Source organism: Tachypleus tridentatus, chromosome 9 (assembly GCF_004210375.1).
Source record: "Tachypleus tridentatus isolate NWPU-2018 chromosome 9, ASM421037v1, whole genome shotgun sequence".
Lineage (NCBI taxonomy): Eukaryota > Metazoa > Arthropoda > Merostomata > Xiphosura > Limulidae > Tachypleus > Tachypleus tridentatus.
The window spans coordinates 8,755,554-8,779,545 of NC_134833.1; the positions used below are offsets into that span (position 1 = coordinate 8,755,554).

The 23,992-nt window shown below is 34.2% G+C and overlaps 1 pseudogene across 1 annotated transcript in view; it reads left to right on the plus strand.

Annotated features, from left to right (window-relative positions):
* Positions 1-16,127, plus strand: part of LOC143224734 (TBC1 domain family member 9-like) — a 77,058-nt pseudogene extending 60,931 nt beyond the window's left edge. The window contains exons 24-28 of the transcript XR_013013422.1: positions 3,192-3,348; positions 5,450-5,680; positions 8,002-8,105; positions 9,420-9,510; positions 9,835-16,127. The product of XR_013013422.1 is annotated as a TBC1 domain family member 9-like (transcript). The remainder of the gene's footprint in view (positions 1-3,191; positions 3,349-5,449; positions 5,681-8,001; positions 8,106-9,419; positions 9,511-9,834) is intronic.
* The last annotated feature ends 7,865 nt before the right edge of the window (positions 16,128-23,992 follow it).

Consider the following 23,992-nt stretch of genomic DNA (forward strand, 5'->3'; position numbering starts at 1 on the left):
CTAGAGCTAACAATCTGCACATCAAGAACTATTTTTGATAAGTAGATTGAGACCGAAAATTAATCAGGTGTGTTCAGTCATAACTGAGTCATTGTATAAAGAAAACGTTTTTGGATAAGCAGGTCGAGACCAGAGATTAACTGTCTTACTGTTGGCACAGTGACACCAAATTGGACTTTATAGTTTCAACATTATAACTTCTAATCTGATTTCTGTATTATAACAAACTTTTGCAAGCTTCCATTAAATATTGGGTTGTTTGAAAAACAATGGTGGATTTTAAAATTTAAGTTGATGAATCCATACACTTTATTAATCAAGATAGGAACTTGATGAATCCATACACTTTAGTAATCAAGATAGGAACTTGATGAATCCATACACTTTAGTAATCAAGATAGGAACTTGATGAATCCATACACTTTAGTAATCAAGATAGGAACTTGATGAATCCATACACTTTAGTAATCAAGATAGGAACTTGATGAATCCATACACTTTAGTAATCAAGATAGGAACTTGATGAATCCATACACTTTAGTAATCAAGATAGGAACTTGATGAATCCATACACTTTAGTAATCAAGATAGGAACTTGATGAATCCATACACTTTAGTAATCAAGATAGGAACTTGATGAATCCATACACTTTAGTAATCAAGATAGGAACTTGATGAATCCATACACTTTAGTAATCAAGATAGGAACTTGATGAATCCATACACTCTATTAATCAAGATAGGAACTTGATGAATCCACACACTCTATTAATCAAGATAGGAACTTGATGAATCCACACACTCTATTAATCAAGATAGGAACTTGATGAATCCACACACTCTATTAATCAAGATAGGAACTTGATGAATCCACACACTCTATTAATCAAGATAGGAACTTGATGAATCCACACACTCTATTAATCAAGATAGGAACTTCATGAATCCATACACTTTTTCCAAGGAGAAACAACAACATTTATTATAAAACTGAAGTCCTATAATTTGAAAATTCTTTAAAGTCACTCTCTGTTGTTGCTTTGTTATTGAATCTTTTGTCCTGTGAAAAACTTGTCCAAGTGTTTGAATAAAGTAGTATCAGTGGTCTGGGAAGTAAGAAGGATGAGGCAGTGTTTCATAGCCAAGTTCATTCAGCTTTAGAGCAATGTATGGTTGAGCATCATCTGTGAGTAAGACTAGGCCTCTCTGATTGACTAGTGCTGTCATTTTCTCACTCAACTTTCTATGAATTTCTTCCAGTTTTTGACAGTAAACTTCCACAGTGATATTCTGGCCCTGTTTGAGCAAAGTGCAATAGAAAATACTGGCCTCAAGTCACTATATAGTGGTCTGTCTGATCAACCAGTGTGTCATTTGTGTACCACAAATAACTCATTTCTTGATCAAATTGTCACAGCAACACAAACTGGGCCCTTTATGACAATAGTAAGTGATCTGCACAATGACTCAATCGTGATAAGGCTCCAAAACACTTCTAGACACTTCTCCATTACAAAACATTTGGAGTCGTACATTTGGAGGTGGATCCTTCATTCCATACTTGGTTTATATTGTGAGTTGTTTGTGATGTATTATGATGGAGTTTGAATCCATACCAGATAATGTGCAACATCTTTTTTCCTTCATTAATTATAAGGGTCTGAAATATTGAAAATAGTCTTAGCAAAGAATAAAAGCTTTAATGAATAGAAGAAAACTAGTTTTTCAATGAAGTAATAAAAACAACAGGTTTCTTATTCCCATAAATGACTAAAATTTTAGTATAAAAATCCACTGTTCTTTTTTGAACAACCTAATGTTATAAGTCTTGTATACGAAAAGTGAGGATACTTATTAAAGTATTTTTACTACATAAACATATGGTATCAGTGTTGACTGCTCTAAGTGTAATGTAGTTTTCATATTAAAATTACTTTCTCTGAAAATAGTCAGATTTTATTTGTATAATCTTTACAACTTAGATTTCAAATATTTTATTTGTAGAACTTTGTACTCTATCTGTTATTTTCTATAACTACAAGGTCAGTCAAATCGACCCACCTTTTAACCAAAATACAAAAATAAAAATTACCCTTGTTTACTTTCTAGAATTACTTCAAGCTGTAACAAGAAACTGTATTTGTTTACCATATTCTTAAATCTTTTTAAAACTTATACATTCGTTTTTACATAATTTTTATTACCCTTTGAACTGTGTCTGACTACACACTGTCACAAAAGTTGTATTAATGAACATGTAGCTCACATTACCATATAGATTTACATAATGCACTAGCTGCTCAAGTCTTTTCATAAACTTAATTCTTATTATTTACCCTGATGGTACTGCAACACTAATTTTTTTATTTAATGAAATAATGCACCTAAAAACCCAGAATAATAACATGTAAGTTACAAATAATCTTGCATAGCTATCATAATTTTTACTTTTTAATTATGTGTCAAGAGTTGTTAAAAATTTAGTTAAGGTTTATGTTTCTAGTGGGAATAAAATTTGAACTGGAGATGAAATAGACAATTCTCTGTTCAGAAAGCAACACAGAGTAATACATCATTTGATAAATTAAAACCATGGTTTCCTGTTGGTTATAAATAATGCAGTATTATTAAACAGAACTATAGGGAATTTGTGAAACAAGACACAACACCCACCTGTCATAAGTGGATCTGATTTTGTTCCCTACTGTACTAAATAATGTTGCAGGTTATGAAGATTATGCTTTGTCTGAGTAACAACTATATTATAATGAGATGTGTATGCTAAATTTTGTACCTCTGAGAGGGGTGGTAAAGAAATTAGAGAAGAGAAAATATCCAGGGGAAAAAAATAAACTTAAAACATAATATTAAACTGTGATTTATCAAATACATATTTGTGGCAAGTTGACTTGTGTGTATTGATTATAAGGTAGTTTAAATAAGCTGTGAATGTAACTATACAAATTGACATGCACTTTAACCTTGTAGTTAGATTAATAGGACATGTTCAGTTATTGTATAAAAAATTTGTTTTTGGGTATGTCCATTGAGTATAAAAATTAGCAAGATGTGTTCAGTCACATATAAAACAGTTATTCAGATCTGTAAGTTACAAGATCAACGCATGTCGAGGAAAAGTTAATCTACAGTGATCTAAAATTGTTTCAATCATCATTCATCACTCCTCTCAGCTTCTTGACTTAAATGAAGACAACATGATCAACTTTAAAGAACTGGCATTAGGACTTGGGATTTTGTGTCGTGCTGGTTTGGAATACCGACTGAAATTATTGTACGCTTGTCATTTGCTTAATAAAGACGTTGAAGTTGAAACTGAGCATCCATCTGGTGAGTATATTGTGTACAAAATAATCATGTTAAATTATTGGTAAACATTTGTTTTGTATACTATGTTAATTCTTCAAGAGAAGCAATGTAAAAGTGGATAATTATATAACAGCTTTCAAAAGTTTATTTTTTTCCCTTTTCGTATTCGTATGTTTCTAATTTTTAAGGTGCATATGACACTGTGTGTCATAATTTTGAGTATTTAATGCCAATCTGAGTATTAATAAGAAATTTTAACATAGTACAAAGTAAAAACATTATTAAGACTAAATCACATTCTATGGTTTAACATATTACAAAGTAAAAACATTATTAAGACTAAATCACATTCTATGGTTTAACATAGTACAAAGTAAAAACATTATTAAGACTAAATCACATTCTATGGTTTAACATAGTACAAAGTAAAAACATTATTAAGACTAAATCACATTCTATGGTTTAACATAGTACAAAGTAAAAACATTATTAAGACTAAATCACATTCTATGGTTTAACATATTACAAAGTAAAAACATTATTAAGACTAAATCACATTCTATGGTTTAACATAGTACAAAGTAAAAACATTATTAAGACTAAATCACATTCTATGGTTTAACATAGTACAAAGTAAAAACATTATTAAGACTAAATCACATTCTATGGTTTAACATAGTACAAAGTAAAAACATTATTAAGACTAAATCACATTCTATGGTTTAACATAGTACAAAGTAAAAACATTATTAAGACTAAATCACATTCTATGGTTTAACATAGTACAAAGTAAAAAACATTATTAAGACTAAATCACATTCTATGGTTTAACATAGTACAAAGTAAAAACATTATTAAGACTAAATCACATTCTATGGTTTAACATAGTACAAAGTAAAAACATTATTAAGACTAAATCACATTCTATGGTTTAACATAGTACAAAGTAAAAACATTATTAAGACTAAATCACATTCTATGGTTTAACATAGTACAAAGTAAAAACATTATTAAGACTAAATCACATTCTATGGTTTAACATAGTACAAAGTAAAAACATTATTAAGACTAAATCACATTCTATGGTTTAACATAGTACAAAGTAAAAACATTATTAAGACTAAATCACATTCTATGGTTTAACATAGTACAAAGTAAAAACATTATTAAGACTAAATCACATTCTATGGTTTAACATAGTACAAAGTAAAAACATTATTAAGACTAAATCACATTCTATGGTTTAACATATTACAAAGTAAAAACATTATTAAGAGTAAATCACATTCTATGGTTTAACATAGTACAAAGTAAAAACATTATTAAGAGTAAATCACATTCTATGGTTTAACATAGTACAAAGTAAAAACATTATTAAGAGTAAATCACATTCTATGGTTTAACATAGTACAAAGTAAAAACATTATTAAGACTGTAAATCACATTCTATGGTTTAACATAGTACAAAGTAAAAACATTATTAAGACTGTAAATCACATTCTATGGTTTAAATTTACCATCTGTATTTTTGTTAAAACACGGTAACAGTAATACAAAATTAACTAAGTATGGCATAAACCAATTGTAGTACTAAGTAAAACTTGTACATGTTACTTCACGTTAAAATAATGTATAATTATATTAATTATTTCAAACTGTGCTACATTTCATGACTTGTTTGTTTAACTTTGAAAATCTTGTGGCCATTCCTGAGAGAGATTTCATATAAAAGTTATGTCTGGAATCAAAACTGTTTGTAAGAGAATATTGTTATCACATTACAAAGTAACCTGTCCAGTGATTAATATCAACATTATCTGTTCTCTAGCTGAAGATACAGAAGTCGCCTCAGAGGATACACAATATTGTTATCACATTACAAAGTAACCTGTCTAGTGATTAATATGAACATTATCTGTTCTCTAGCTGAAGATACAGAAGTCGCCTCAGAGGATACACAATATTGTTATCACATTACAAAGTAACCTGTCTAGTGATTAATATGAACATTATCTGTTCTCTAGCTGAAGATACAGAAGTTGCCTCAGAGGATACACAATATTGTTATCACATTACAAAGTAACCTGTGTAGTGATTAATATGAACATTATCTGTTCTCTAGCTGAAGATACAGAAGTTGCTGCAGAGGCTACAGAATATTTTAGCACATTAACTCCAACTGGCCAGTCTGCCAGCTCCATTATGGAATCTCCAATGTCTGTGTCTCAGCTTCTGGGATTGATTATTGGAAACAAAGTGAATTATTCATTTGGAGGGGAACTTGAGTGTTTTAAATGTGGTAGCTATAACACCCCTAGCTTATCCAGTGATACTACGACTTCTAGTGGTACAGGTAAGAACTAGGGGCTCCTCGAACAAATGGAAAATGATGTCGGTAAAATATTAAAGTAAAAGTTCTGTGATGTTTTATGTTGACTTTATATAGATGTAGAGTGGACAAACATTGTTCACATAAACGTTCACCAATACACTGGACAGCTTGGGTTCATGTGAATGTCACACTGATACTGGACAGCTTGGGTTCTGGTCTTTCTATAAACTGACACATAGTGGTGCAAGAATTTTTTCAGTTTTATTTATCAGTATGACATCATAAGTAAAAATCTGTAGCCTTATGCAGTTATAAAGAAAATATTATAAATGTATTATGAAGGGTCATTAAAAACTACAAACATCAATGACATAGCAAATATAGCTGGACTTGTAGCTTTGCTACTGTAGTTGAAAGACTAACGTAATGAATGTACAGAGAAAGTAGTTTGTGTGGTTTACTTCATATGAACTGCATTAACTCAGAAATTTTGACTCTTGGATTACAGGTAGTCCATCCCCAGTATAAACAGTGTTTCTAGCTGTAATGTACTATACTGAATATTCTATTACAAAAAATAATAAAATCAAATATTTTTGCTTTATGTCACAAGTGTGGAACCTAACCAGTAGTGTATAGATATTGTCACAAGTATGGAACCTAACCAGTAGTGTATAGATATTGTCACAAGTGTGGAACGTAACCAGTAGTGTATAGATATTGTCACAAGTGTGGAACGTAACCAGTAGTGTATAGATATTGTCACAAGTGTGGAACGTAACCAGTAGTGTATAGATATTGTCACAAGTGTGGAACCTAACCAGTATTGTATAGATGTTGTCACAAGTGTGGAACCTAACCAGTATTGTATAGATGTTGTCACAAGTGTGGAATGTAACCAGTAGTGTATAGATATTGTCACAAGTGTGGAACGTAACCAGTAGTGTATAGATATTGTCACAAGTGTGGAACGTAACCAGTAGTGTATAGATGTTGTCACAAGTGTGGAACGTAACCAGTAGTGTATAGATGTTGTCACAAGTGTGGAACGTAACCAGTAGTGTATAGATGTTGTCACAAGTGTGGAACGTAACCAGTAGTGTATAGATGTTGTCACAAGTGTGGAACGTAACCAGTAGTGTATAGATGTTGTCACAAGTGTGGAACCTAACCAGTAGTGTATAGATGTTGTCACAAGTGTGGAACCTAACCAGTAGTGTATAGATGTCGTCACAAGTGTGGAACCTAACCAGTAGTGTATAGATGTTGTCACAAGTGTGGAACCTAACCAGTAGTGTATAGATGTTGTCACAAGTGTGGAACCTAACCAGTAGTGTATAGATGTTGTCACAAGTGTGGAACCTAACCAGTAGTGTATAGATGTTGTCACAAGTGTGGAACCCAACCAGTAGTGTATAGATGTTGTCACAAGTGTGGAACCTAACCAGTAGTGTATAGATGTTGTCACAAGTGTGGAACCTAACCAGTAGTGTATAGATGTTGTCACAAGTGTGGAACCTAACCAGTAGTGTATAGATGTTGTCACAAGTGTGGAACCTAACCAGTAGTGTATAGATGTTGTCACAAGTGTGGAACCCAACCAGTAGTGTATAGATGTTGTCACAAGTGTGGAACCTAACCAGTAGTGTATAGATGTTGTCACAAGTGTGGAACCTAACCAGTAGTGTATAGATGTTGTCACAAGTGTGGAACCTAACCAGTAGTGTATAGATGTTGTCACAAGTGTGGAACCTAACCAGTAGTGTATAGATGTTGTCACAAGTGTGGAACCTAACCAGTAGTGTATAGATGTTGTCACAAGTGTGGAACCTAACCAGTAGTGTATAGATGTTGTCACAAGTGTGGAACCTAACCAGTAGTGTATAGATGTTGTCACAAGTGTGGAACCTAACCAGTAGTGTATAGATGTTGTCACAAGTGTGGAACCTAACCAGTAGTGTATAGATGTTGTCACAAGTGTGGAACCTAACCAGTAGTGTATAGATGTTGTCACAAGTGTGGAACCTAACCAGTAGTGTATAGATGTTGTCACAAGTGTGGAACCTAACCAGTAGTGTATAGATGTAGTTGTAGGTTGAACATTTGTTTAAATATGCCACATTTCACTTCAAGACTTCTAACTGTATCTCACCAGTTGAAATGTTTTGAAACAAGGGTGTGTATGTGAATAATTAACATGAAAGTTACATGTTACAAAATGTTACTTCATCTCGATTAAGTTTTTTTACTATTATAGTAACCCTAGTTTCTTAAACCATATGATTAAACTCTAAAATCTTTAATGCATTTAGAATAACCAACATAGATTGTGGTCTTTTCAGAAGCAAGTTCAGTGCCTCGTCGAAATAGTCCTTGTGGCACAAAATACGAGAAGACCAGAACAGATTGTCAGAATGAAGGAACATCCCTACCACCCATCAATCAGGTATGGCATTTTAAACATAGTAACCTTCTCAAGCAAAGACTAAATGTATTAACTATATCATTAAAAGAAAATCACAGATTTAGAGCAGCTTAGAAATAATAAATACTTGATATACGTACATTGAACTGACAGTAAGACACACACGACCCATCAGCGAGTCGTGCTCTATGATTTTGATATACATACATTGAACTGACAGTAAGGCTCACACGACTCATCAGCGAGTCGTGCTCTATGATTTTGATATACATACATTGAACTGACAGTAAGGCTCACACGACTCATCAGCGAGTCGTGCTCTGATTTTGATATACATACATTGAACTGACAGTAAGGCTCACACGACTCATCAGCGAGTCGTGCTCTGATTTTGATATACATACATTGAACTGACAGTAAGACTCGCACGACTCATCAGCGAGTCGTGCTCTATGATTTTGATATACATACATTGAACTGACAGTAAGACTCGCACGACCCATCAGCGAGTCATGCTCTATTTTCATTTTAAAGGGCCACTAATTGGCTTGGACAAAATGTCTGCATATACACTCTTCCTAAAACAATAATTATAAAATGACTAGCGAGACCCTGGAAAGTATCAGCAAAATAGGCTTGGGAGGCAACGTGTTAAACACCAGAATGACAGACAATGCTGTGTAGCTAAATGAAAACAGTTAAATCAAATTGTTGTACAGCTGAAGAAATAAAATACTTAGTCAGTTTTATAAACTTCTTGAAAACCTGAGCAAAATCATAAATCATTACAATTATAAGCAATCTATTTTTTTTTAGTTTACACAAAGTTTACTTTCAGATTAAGAATGTTTTAATTGGATTTATCTGCCTAAAGTAAACTTCAAGTTAGGTGTGAAAAAAATAAGTACTTTTCTTGTTGATTAAGAACATTCATATTTTATGTCTTAACCAAAAAAACAAAGTAGTACTGATTTTTTTGAAGGGTGTGTCCTTAAACTTGTGTTTTATTGTTTTTTGAAGTTCACTAATACATTGGTCAGTAATCCACCACATGATGTTCCGAACTTATTTTGTGCTGTTACTTATTCAAATGTTATTTCCATAGCTGGAAACAAAAATGTCTGTTAATAGTAAAAGAAGGACTGTTCTGTCTAGTTACAGGCCAGGTATGGTCATTTGGTTAAGGCATTCTGACCATTACAGGTTCCTCTCCTACCAAATGTTCTTGTCATTTCAGCCACGTTATAATGCGAGTTGTGTATTATGCAAATGTATGTTTTGTTTCTAAATTGAACTTTTGCCATAATAATTACATGTGAGAACTTTGTTTTTTAGGAGCAGTTTATCAGCATGTGGAAAACCTTGTATAACATGTTTATTGGCCATCCTGATGAACAAACATTTTATCATTCTATTGCTGTTGTAGGTAGGCACTTTACTGTATAATATTTTAGCTATCACTCCACTATTGTTGGCAGGGCATATGTCATATGGCATGTGTTGTTTGTTGTGATAACGTAAAATATTTTATTTTACATAACCTATAATAGTACATTTAATGTATTTATATTAAAAGTTTACATCCATGTCAATTACATAACCTATAACAGTACATTTAATATACTTATATTAAAAGTATACATCCATGTCAATTACATAACCTATAATAGTACATTTAATGTATTTATATTAAAAGTTGATTCCTACATGTTTACTGGTGTTGGTAACATTCTATTGCTTTACTTGTTAGGGACTATGTTACTACAACTTGGTGAAATAGGAAGAGAAATTGGCCACCCAAGAAACTTGTCAGTAGACAATCACTTAGAGAATGAAGGGTTTTCTTTAGAATCATCTCCTGTTGGTGATCCTCTTCAGTCAGCTGTGTATCCAAGCTCCAAATCCTCATCAGTTCATGAGCTTCAAGCAGAAGTAGACAGTGGCCATTTTGAAGATAAGACATCCAGTTCAAGTAGCCATGAAGTAGGATGGATGACCGAGGACGTCTACAGAGATGGCAATAAGCAGCAGTCCAGGAAAAGGACTTCTTCAGAAACAGCTGAGGGAATACGGGAAGTCTCCGTCCCAAGTTGTCTGGATACAGACGTAGTCGATTTTTCGGAAACTGTTTGTGACCAAGATACAGAATCTGCATCCTTGTCATCAGATAACAATTTTCAGTGGAGAATAACATTTGAACAACTCCAAGCAGCTCTTCACACTCAGCAACCACTGGTGGATTTTCTGGAAAAAAGAATTAATTTGTTGGCTGAAATCGAGAGATTTCGCAACCGGCACCTCGAGAGATCCGTAAGCCTTTCATCAACGCCTTCCACCCCTTAAAATTGTACTTGGAAGTATTAGTGGCTCTTTCTCTCCGTGAAGGAGCTAATTATTTGAATGTCTACAAATGATTATTTTACAATCTCAAGGAATTTTCTGTAGTATTGATTGAAATATTCTTAACAATTTTTGTAAGATAGTCTGTAAATTTGTTTTAAAATGTCTTAAGTTTTATGTAAAAATATCTAAAACATGAAGTTACATATATGTTTTACCTCCTAATGGTGGAAATGCTCTAATTTGTAGCTTGTTCAAATACATATGTTATTAACAAGTATAAAAGTAAAAGGTTTGGAATTTAGTTTTACCCTTCACAGAGTAGTCGTGTTTTTTCTGAAGCAAAGATCATTCTGTCGTGTCCATTATTTCGTGATATTTTTGTTACCAACCTTTCCATGACAGACAAGAGATTGGGGTAGTAAACCCATGAAAAATGATTCATCTTTTCGTTGCTAATGATCTAACTTTGGTATTTTCTTTAAGAAAATGAATTTCTTCAAGGTAAACAAGGTTAGACTATAAAATGATTTATGAAAGTTGTTAATCTTTTGGAAATAGAACTAAGCAATTCTAAGTATTAGAAGTCAGTGTAATGTTATGTAATAAGTTTGGGGGGGACAAGTAAAAATTTTGTCCAATTTACGACCCATAAGAACTATAATAAAGAATTTCATTCAGTGGTGAACTGGACAATTAAAACCTTATTATAGCATGTGTTACCCAGAGAAAGAAGTATCTATGTATTTGCTTTGCTAAATAGTATTGAAAATAGTTAATAGTTTCAGTACAGCTCATCTGTTTCTTTGTCTTACCTTCAGTCAAAGGCACGTTTCAAAACTTTCTTCCAGTTAATATTCCTACAACAAGTGATTTCATTTTATCAAAGATTGAAATGTGTTTTCCAAGTGCTTTTCCTAATTCGTCTTTTTTCTTAATTTCAAAAACTAGAATGCCCCTATTAATATACTTTTTTGGGAAATAGAAATTTGTTCAACTTTTAGTTAATGGAATTGTTATTCTCAGTGACTGTTTCGTAACATGAATAAGGTGAGATGTGACTGTAATCTTAACATGTACACAAGTAACACATGAATAAGGTGAGATGTGACTGTAATCTTAACATGTACACAAGTAACACATGAATAAGGTGAGATGTGACTGTAGTCTTAACATGTATACAAGTAACACATGAATAAGGTGAGATGTGACTGTAATCTTAACATGTATACAAGTAACACATGAATAAGGTGAGATGTGACTGTAATCTTAACATGTATACAAGTAACACATGAATAAGGTGAGATGTGACTGTAATCTTAACATGTATACAAGTAACACATGAATAAGGTGAGATGTGACTGTAGTCTTAACATGTACACAAGTAACACATGAATAAGGTGAGATGTGACTGTAATCTTAACATGTACACAAGTAACACATGAATAAGGTGAGATGTGACTGTAATCTTAACATGTACACAAGTAACACATGAATAAGGTGAGATGTGACTGTAATCTTAACATGTACACAAGTAACACATGAATAAGGTGAGATGTGACTGTAATCTTAACATGTACACAAGTAACACATGAATAAGGTGAGATGTGACTGTAATCTTAACATGTACACAAGTAACACATGAATAAGGTGAGATGTGACTGTAATCTTAACATGTATACAAGTAACACATGAATAAGGTGAGATGTGACTGTAATCTTAACATGTATACAAGTAACACATGAATAAGGTGAGATGTGACTGTAATCTTAACATGTACACAAGTAACACATGAATAAGGTGAGATGTGACTGTAATCTTAACATGTATACAAGTAACACATGAATAAGGTGAGATGTGACTGTAATCTTAACATGTATACAAGTAACACATGAATAAGGTGAGATGTGACTGTAATCTTAACATGTATACAAGTAACACATGAATAAGGTGAGATGTGACTGTAATCTTAACATGTACACAAGTAACACATGAATAAGGTGAGATGTGACTGTAATCTTAACATGTATACAAGTAACACATGAATAAGGTGAGATGTGACTGTAATCTTAACATGTACACAAGTAACACATGAATAAGGTGAGATGTGACTGTAATCTTAACATGTATACAAGTAACACATGAATAAGGTGAGATGTGACTGTAATCTTAACATGTATACAAGTAACACATGAATAAGGTGAGATGTGACTGTAATCTTAACATGTATACAAGTAACAAGAACAGGAGATTGTTTTCTGGAAAAGGGTGAAAACGTGATCATGATACTTCACATCAATTAATGTTAATGTGTATTATCCTTCTAACAGATTGTAGGTGTAGTTTTAATGATACATACTTGACGCCTTGATCAAGAAATGTTAGTTTAGGTGCATGATTTCAATTCTCAACTGAAAATTATGCAGTATATTAATTTAAAGTGTGATTAATTTTGTGTATATTACAAATTCACCAGTGCCATGATTAGTCTCCAAAATACCTGTACATCTTGAATCTACTTAAAACTTCTGGTATGTTACCAAGTCAGCCTATGTATGACTTGTTTTTATTTGTAAGAATTTATTTCTTTAAATATTAAAAGTATTCTCAAAATCATAGTTTTAATATGTTGCTAAAAATAGTTTTCAGCTGAGAATGTAGCAAATCGGACTATACCTGTAACATGATGCATGCAAAAAGTAATGTGACAGCATCACTGATGCATCTAACTACAGATTAGTGTGACAGCATCACTGATACATCTAACTACAGATTAGCGTGACAGCATCACTGATGCATCTCTAACTACAGATTAGTGTGACAGCATCACTGATACATCTAACTACAGATTAACGCGACAGCATCACCGATGCATCTCTAACTACAGATTAGCGCGACAGCATCACTGATACATCTAACTACAGATTAACATGACAGCATCACTGATGCATCTAACTACAGATTAGCGCGACAGCATCACTGATACATCTAACTACAGATTAACATGACAGCATCACTGATGCATCTAACTACAGATTAGCGTGACAGCATCACTGATACATCTAACTACAGATTAGCGCGACAGCATCACCGATGCATCTCTAACTACAGATTAGCGCGACAGCATCACTGATACATCTAACTACAGATTAGCGCGACAGCATCACCGATGCATCTCTAACTACAGATTAGCGCGACAGCATCACTGATACATCTGACTACAGATTAGCGTGACAGCATCACTGATACATCTAACTACAGATTAGTGTGACAGCATCACTGATACATCTAACTACAGATTAGTGTGACAGCATCACTGATACATCTAACTACAGGTTAGCGTGACAGCATCACTGATACATCTAACTACAGATTAACATGACAGCATCACTGATGCATCTAACTACAGATTAGCGCGACAGCATCACTGATACATCTAACTACAGATTAGTGTGACAGCATCACTGATGCATCTAACTACAGATTAGCGTGACAGCATCACTGATGCATCTAACTACAGATTAGCGTGACAGCATCACTGATACATCTAACTACAGATTAGCGCGACAGCATCACTGATACATCTAACTACAGGTTAGCGTGACAGCATCACTGATACATCTAACTACAGGTTAGCGTGACAGCATCACTGATACATCTAACTACAGATTAGTGTGACAGCATCACTGATACATCTAACTACAGATTAGCGTGACAGCATCACTGATACATCTAACTACAGATTAGTGTGACAGCATCACTGATACATCTAACTACAGATTAGTGTGACAGCATCACTGATACATCTAACTACAGATTAGCGTGACAGCATCACTGATACATCTAACTACAGATTAGCGTGACAGCATCACTGATACATCTAACTACAGATTAGCGTGACAGCATCACTGATACATCTAACTACAGATTAGTGTGACAGCATCACTGATACATCTAACTACAGATTAGCGTGACAGCATCACTGATGCATCTGTAATTACAGATTAGCGCGACAGCATCACTGATACATCTAACTACAGATTAGTGTGACAGCATCACTGATACATCTAACTACAGATTAGCGCGACAGCATCACTGATGCATCTGTAACTACAGATTAGCGCGACAGCATCACTGATGCATCTAACTACAGGTTAGCACGACAGCATCACTGTTGAGTCTTTGTTTGGTTATGTAGGTATTAGGGCAACTGTTGTAGATGGTGTTATTACTGATAGTAAGTAAATATAGCTGTTCAAGCAGTTCCACCAGTAGAATGGTGTCACTAATGGCTGAATTAGTACTCCATAGGATTTTTAATATCAAATATGTTAAGATGTTGTAATTTATATTTTAATTTTTAGGTATGAATAAAACATAAGGGGTTTAGTTATACCTGATGTAACAAACAACTTTGTAATCTGTAATGTTTTTACTTCTTTTAGTATTTCCAGCTTGTGTTTATTTACTGAGTATTAGGTGTACACATTGTTTTGTATTTAAAATTAGAATGATCAAATTTTAAAACTTCAAGTGATACTTTGTCTCATTGGAGTAATTACACTTTTATAATTAGGTTAATGTGTATTTCTTGTTCATTTAACATAATGATTTATTAAAAATGGAACTACATATATCCTCAAATGTGATATGATGAACTGGTTTACATATCTGAATGATTAAGTCAAAAATACAAGTTTGTGACAGTAAGAAGAAAGTTTTATCTCTATCAAGAACTTCAATCACTAATAAACAGTAGTGATCAAACCTAGGTTAAGGTTTGTTTTGATTGTGTGCTTTTAGCACTTTTTAATTTCATGCGTAGTTGTCTTCCCATCTTTTATGTAATTATTTGTACTGGTAATAAAAATAAAATACTTCTATCTAATCCTGAAATTATATAGGGTAAGAATTTCTCATAATTAAAATGAATTTCGCTCAGTGTACATTGCAATCTTTGTGAGCTAACAACAGAATTCAGTTTTGTTTTAAATTATATGGATTGATTCAACAATAAGTTTATTTTCTTTGTATTTTGTGATTTTTCTTGTTTCCAAACAGTATATTTTAAATAAAGGTGTAGATATAAATAGGAGAACGCCAAATGATTGACTTAATTTTAGTAACTATAAGTGTGATGACATTACAAAAACAAGTGGTAATAACTCTTACGTAGTTTCTTTTGGGTTTGTAAGCACTGTGTTGTGTGATACATTTTGTTGTTGTAAAGTATGTAATATCTGTTAAGATATTACACTTTTCTGTTGTTGACACTTGCCAAGGATGCCTTGCTCAGCAGGGTTACATAACCCACAATATTAGTTGTACAAATTAACAATAAGTGTAGTTAGCACTAACTATTATAAATAACAGTGGTATCTGTGTTAACACTTCTACAATCCATCAAGGTGGGTTTCCTGAAATGTAGCAATTGTATATTCTTTGTTCAGTTTATATTAACTTTGTTTTAACATACACGTTAAGTGTAATAAATTACAGAAACTTGAAACTGTTATTTGGAATGAGAACACATTGCTTTCTTGAGCACTACAGTATATAAAAAAAAATGGATGCCATATTTTGTTTTTTTTTGCTATTACAACATGTTGAAGTTTGTAATATTCAAAAAGAAACAAGTAACATTTTGATTTGGAAAGTGTTTGTAGTACAGGAATTGTGCTAATAAATATGTTTGTATTAATACTGAAGTGTATTACCAAATTCTACACTATTTAATGTGATGTTATAATAAATCAACAAGAACTATCATTCACTTTATTTCAAGTAAAAAACTGATATACTTGCAGGAAGTAGTGCAGCTAGGTTCATCATAAATTTATATTTAAGTCGAAAATGAAATTTTAGAAATAAAAGTATAGTTTATTACATTAAGCTAAACTTAATATTCGAGTGTCATGCCACATGTTCTCAATAGATTAGTAAAACCTGACATGGTCTAACACTTATATGAATAATGTAATTACTTGTGTGAGCTACAGATTTTGATAGTACTTGAAGCGAAGGACCCGTTTGATATATACTTACAAATTAACATTTATATTAAATATATACAGGCTAAACAAGTACAAAGAGTTCACGTGGTCAGTCAAATTTTACCACGTCCATGTTGAGAGATTTAAGTGATTTTATCTTATTGTAGCACAGTCATCCCCAAAACAGAGTTGGGTTTGACACAACTACTTATGAGCAAGTTATTACTTGTACAAAATATCACTAATTATTACATGGGCAAAATATAATATAACACTGATGTATTTGTTACATTATATAATATAATGTAATGTAATATAATACAATATAACACTGTAACAAATACATCATTATATAATATAATACAATATAACACTGTAACAAATACATCATTATATAATATAATACAATGTAACACAGATGTATTTGTTCTACCAAGTACATACTGCCAACTGTTGTAACCAGGCCTCTACCAAGTACATACTGCCAACTGTTGTAACCAGGCCTCTACCAAGTACATACTGCCAACTGTTGTAACCAGGCCTCTACCAAGTACGTCACCAGCACTTAGTTATAATCAGTCCATAAGTACGTCACCTACACTTAGTTATAATCAGTCCATAAGTATGTTGTCTGCACTTAGTTATAATCAGTCCATAAGTATGTCACCTGCACTTAGTTATAATCAGTCCATAAGTATGTTGTCTACACTTAGTTATAATCAGTCCATAAGTATGTTGTCTACACTTAGTTATAATCAGTCCATAAGTATGTTGTCTGCACTTAGTTATAATCAGTCCATAAGTATGTCACCTGCACTTAGTTATAATCAGTCCATAAGTATGTCACCTGCACTTAGTTATAATCAGTCCATAAGTATGTCACCTGCACTTAGTTATAATCAGTCCATAAGTATGTCACCTGCACTTAGTTATAATCAGTCCATAAGTATGTCACCAGTACTTAGTTATAATCAGTCCATAAGTATGTCACCAGTACTTAGTTATAATCAGTCCATAAGTATGTTGTCTGCACTTAGTTATAATCAGTCCATAAGTATGTCACCAGTACTTAGTTATAATCAGTCCATAAGTATGTTGTCTGCACTTAGTTATAATCAGTCCATAAGTATGTCACCAGTACTTAGTTATAATCAGTCCATAAGTACGTCACCTACACTTAGTTATAATCAGTCCATAAGTATGTCACCTACACTTAGTTATAATCAGTCCATAAGTATGTCACCAGTACTTAGTTATAATCAGTCCATAAGTACGTCACCTACACTTAGTTATAATCAGTCCATAAGTATGTCACCAGTACTTAGTTATAATCAGTCCATAAGTACATCACCTACACTTAGTTATAATCAGTCCATAAGTACGTCACCTGCCCTTAGGTACACACACTCATGCTTTAATCACTGAAAGTGTTCCCAACATCTTGTGTCAACCTCAAATCGCTCTTGTATTTCATAACTTATTTCCTGCCATTTCGTTACAAGAAACCAAAAGACTAACCAAGGGGGATATTCTTAGCACTGAACCTAAAGATTTCACACATGTATTAGCCCACTGGCCAACCTTAGCTCTAAGAGGGAACACGACACAAAACTACACACATTTACAAATCCACTTCCACTGTATACAACAGTAATCACACAACATAGAGGAGAAAGAATTCTTTGACGAGTCAGTGCCAATGAATATGAAACTTAAATGAGTTGAAAGAATTGCATCTTTCAAGGCTAATAAAAAAAAAACACTTTTGATCAAAGCAACATTCCAAAACGAACAACACTATGACACATTAATCAGAGATAGTTCCATTTTATTCTGTTTAACATTTAACACCAAACCTCTTCACCGAGAAGTGCTACAGTGCTTCAAATGTCAGAGATTTGAGCACTCAAAACCTAATTGCACCGCTAACCTGAGATGTCTTTGGTGCTATGGCCCACACAAGTTAGCCAATGCTCCAACACACGAGCAGGTAAAATGAGTGAACTACCAAGGTCCACACGCCACTATCTATAGAGCCTGTCCCAAATTTCAGGCCATTACAAATAAAATTCATCCTAATGTCATTAAAACTTCTCAGTCAACAATTCTCATGAATACTTTTAATCAAACATACACTCCCCCCAATTACATGAAACAAATCCCCACTACTTCCAGTACCACAAGCACCAACAAACAATTTCACTTCTTCGAAGGATTACACATCTCACTATTTCTCACTACCACACACACCATTAATAACACCATCAATGCTGACGTAATTTCCAAAACCACAGCTAAAGAAAATACTATTATTAATATAAAAACTACAAATCTTATACATGCCCTAAAACAGATGAAACATGAGGTCTTGCCATGTATTTCAAAAATCACTTATCACACTGAATTAGTACAGAAACAAACACCTGTTCCAGTACTAAGAAAAGTATACTCGGTAACATCTGGTTCAACAGCAGGCATCCTATTTCATTGTTAGCTACGTACTGTTCTCCTAGTACATGACTAGATGCAAGTTTTATTCAATCTTGTTTGTACAAGCAACCAAAGCCTATTTTAATTGGTGATTTTAATGCTACGCACACAAATTTTCACAGTAACAGAACCACGACCAGGAAGACAAACCTTCACAGCTTATAATAACATGCATATCATCAACATCAACCACATTATCACGTGTACACGGACACTTACGATGTCCTCGACTTAGCTATTATCCCAGACACACTACTTCCTTACTCATAACTATACAGTACACCCTGGTGTGTCACCTCACAACTTCCTATTTCTTTCACAATACCAACAATACACAGAAATACCCCACAACCTCCCACTAACTTATAACTACACTAAAAATGTCTGAAACAAGTTTACCACATTCTTAAAGAAGTTATTACCTAATCCCATGATCTCCTTAAACAATAAATACGTAGACAAAAGTCGCTCAAGAAATAAAGCTAGCAACCATGGTGACCACACCCACTTCTAACACATTAAAACATTGGAAACTCAATGTGGAAATACATGGCCAATCTTGGAAAGAAGACGCATAAGAAGGGATTACATAAAAACACGAGACAGAACATTCAAAACACGTTAATAAAGTGCATGCCCTGATTAAAAGAAAGATCTCAATATTAAAGAACTACAACTGGTCTTTTTTTCTGCACACATATAGACAAAAACAATAACAAATAATTTCATCATATTACATATCACAATAGAATAGCCAAAACTGATACTGATAAAGCTGACCTTTCACCTGATTACTTTAAAGTCTCCTTTTCAAACACTGATTCACCACATTTCAATATGCAACTTTAAACATGAAGTCAACAATCACCTCTAATCTTGATCATCTTTGCCCGAAATTCCCAGTTAACTTAAATACACAAACAATAACTGAATGTGGTCAGTTCACAACAAATATTTCTGTAAGTAAAATAAGAGTAAACATTAAAAAACACTGTCGCAGGTCACAATGGAATCCAAAACATTATCTTTAAAAATATATCACCTTCCCTCCTCTTACATTTACAAAACATCATGAAGTTATCTCTCTTTTCAGACTATCAACCTGATGCTTGGAAAAAAAGAAATAGTTACAGTAACACCTAAAGACAATACAAATTTAAATCCTAACACTTTCAGGCCCATCAGTCTCTTCACTTGTTTTGGTAAACTTTTAGAAAAATCATCTCTAACAGACTACTGTGAAAACCACTATCTTATCCCTAACATACAAGACACCTCTCACAATGGTGGACAAGCAATAGATCACATAACAAGGTTAACATTCACCAAATATTGTAACAGACACTCACTGACCTTTCTACCTACGCTGTAACACACACCCACTGACCTTTCTACCTATGCTGTAACAGACACCAACTGACCTTTCTACCTATGCTGTAACAGACACCCACTGACCTTTCTACCTATACTGTAACAGACACCCACTGACCTTTCTACCTATGCTGTAACACCCACCCACTGACCTTTCTACCTATGTTGTAACAGACACCCACTGACCTTTCTACCTATGCTGAAACAGATATCCCACTGACCTTTCTACCTACACTGTAACACCCACCCACTGACCTTTCTACCTATGCTGTAACAGACACCCACTGACCTTTCTACCTATGCTGTAACAGACACCCACTGACCTTTCTACCTATACTGTAACAGACACCCACTGACTTTTCTACCTACGCTGTAACACCCACCCACTGACCTTTCTACCTATGTTGTAACAGACACCCACTGACCTTTCTACCTATGCTGAAACAGATATCCCACTGACCTTTCTACCTACGCTGTAACACCCACCCACTGACCTTTCTACCTATGCTGTAACAGACACCCACTGACCTTTCTACCTACACTGTAACAGACACCAACTGACCTTTCTACCTACACTGTAACAGACACCAACTGACCTTTTCTACCTGCACTGTAACACACACCCTACTGACCTTTCTACCTACACTGTAATAGACACCCAATAACCTTTCTACCTACACTGTAACGGACACCCAATAACCTTTCTACCTACACTGTAAACGGACACCCACTGACCTTTTCTCCTATACTGTAATAGACACCCACTGACCTTTTCTCCCTATACTGTAACGGACACCAACTGACCTTTTCTACCTACACTGTAACAGACACCAACTGACCTTTCTACCTACACTGTAACACACCCACTGGACCTTTTCTACCTACACTGTGACAGACACCCAATGAACCTTTTCTACCTACACTGTAAATAGACACCCAATGACCTTTTCTACCTACACTGTAACAGACACCTACTGACCTTTCTCCCTATACTGTAACAGACACCCACTGACCTTTCTCCTATACTGTAACAGACACCAACTGACCTTTCTACCTACACTGTAACACACACCCACTGACCTTTCTACCTACACTGTAACAGACACCCAATAACCTTTCTACCTACACTGTAACAGACACCCACTGACCTTTCTCCCTATACTGTAACAGACACCCACTGACCTTTCTCCCTATACTGTAACAGACACCCACTGACCTTTCTACCTATGCTGTAACAGACACCAACTGACCTTTCTACCTATGCTGTAACAGACACCCACTGACCTTTCTACCTACACTGTAACAGACACCCACTGACCTTTCTACCTATACTGTAACAGACACCCACTGACCTTTCTACCTATGCTGTAACAGACACCCACTGACCTTTCTACCTATGCTGTAACAGACACCCACTGACCTTTCTACCTATGCTGTAACAGACACCCACTGACCTTTCTACCTATGCTGTAACAGACACCCACTGACCTTTCTACCTATGCTGTAACAGACACCCACTGACCTTTCTACCTACACTGTAACAGACACCAACTGACCTTTCTACCTACACTGTAACAGACACCAACTGACCTTTCTACCTACACTGTAACACACACCCACTGACCTTTCTACCTACACTGTAACAGACACCCACTGACCTTTCTCCCTATACTGTAACAGACACCAACTGACCTTTCTACCTACACTGTAACAGACACCAACTGACCTTTCTACCTACACTGTAACACACACCCACTGACCTTTCTACCTACACTGTAACAGACACCCAATAACCTTTCTACCTACACTGTAACAGACACCCACTGACCTTTCTCCCTATACTGTAACAGACACCCACTGACCTTTCTACCTATGCTGTTAAAACATTCAATTCCTTAGTTCCTCAACATATTTGCTAGGGGGCAAAGTGGGGTACTTATCCCTAAACACCCCAGTTAAGAAAGTTAAATACCTTTCCTCCAAACTATATATCTCTCATAGTTTGATTCAGTCATCATCACCCACTGGCAACTCTTGGGCTACTCTTTTATCAATGAAAAGTGGAACTGACCACATATTATAATGCCCCCACAGCTGAAAGAGAAAGCATGTTTGGTGTGACAGGGATTGAAATTTGCAACCTTCAAATTGTGAGTTCAGAGCCAAACCACCTGGCAATGTTGATCCAGGTGTGTGAACAGCAGAGCCAAACCACCTGGCAATGTTGATCCAGGTGTGTGAACAGCAATGGATATCAGTTTGAAAACCTGTGAGATTAACTTTCTGAAAGTTCCATGTCATTAGTAAATTAACTTTCTGAAAGTTCCATGTCATTAGTAAATTAACTTTCTGAAAGTTCCATGTCATTAGTAAATTAACTTTCTGAAAGTTCCACGTCATTAGTAAATAACTTTCTGAAAGTTCCACGTCATTAGTAAATTAACTTTCTGAAAGTTCCATGTCATTAGTAAATTAACTTTCTAAATGTTCCATGTCATTAATAAATTAACTTTCTAAATGTTCCATGTCATTAATAAATTAACTTTCTGAAAGTTCCATGTCATTAGTAAATAACTTTCTGAAAGTTCCATGTCATTAGTAAATTAACTTTCTGAAAGTTCCATGTCATTAGTAAATTAACTTTCTGAAAGTTCCATGTCATTAGTAAATTAACTTTCTGAAAGTTCCATGTCATTAGTAAATTAACTTTCTGAAAGTTCCATGTCATTAGTAAATTAACTTTCTGAAAGTTCCATGTCATTAGTAAATAACTTTCTGAAAGTTCCATGTCATTAGTAAATTAACTTTCTGAAAGTTCCATGTCATTAGTAAATTAACTTTCTGAAAGTTCCATGTCATTAGTAAATTAACTTTCTGAAAGTTCCATGTCATTAGTAAATTAACTTTCTGAAAGTTCCATGTCATTAGTAAATTATCTTTCTGAAAGTTCCATGTCATTAGTAAATTAACTTTCTGAAAGTTCCATGTCATTAGTAAATAACTTTCTGAAAGTTCCATGTCATTAGTAAATTAACTTTCTGAAAGTTCCATGTCATTAGTAAATTAACTTTCTGAAAGTTCCATGTCATTAGTAAATTAACTTTCTAAAAGTTCCATGTCATTAGTAAATTACAGTTAAATAAATTATCAACCATCTAGTCCACATGCCAGCTTCTTCACAACATGAAATAACTTAAAGCTGTGACATGGGATAATGAATCTAACTACCTGGCCCACATGCTAACTGTCTTCACTACATTAAATAAGTTAAAGCTGTGATCTGAGGATGATGAATCTAACCACCTGGCCTACACACTAACTGTCTTCACTGCAACAAATAAGTTAAAGCTATGACCTGGAGATGGTGAATCTAACTACCTGGCCCACATGCTAACTGTCTTCACAACATCAAATAAGTTAAAGCTGTGACCTGGGATGGTGAATCTAACCACCTGGTCCACATGCTAACTGTCTTCACTACATTAAATAATTTAAAGCTGTGATCTGAGGATGGTGAATCTAACCACCTGGCCCACATGCTAACTGTCTTCACAACATCAAATAAGTTAAAGCTGTGACCTGGGATGGTGAATCTAACCACCTGGTCCACATGCTAACTGTCTTCACAACATCAAATAAGTTAAAGCTGTGACCTGGGATGGTGAATCTAACCACCTGGTCCACATGCTAACTGTCTTCACTACATTAAATAAG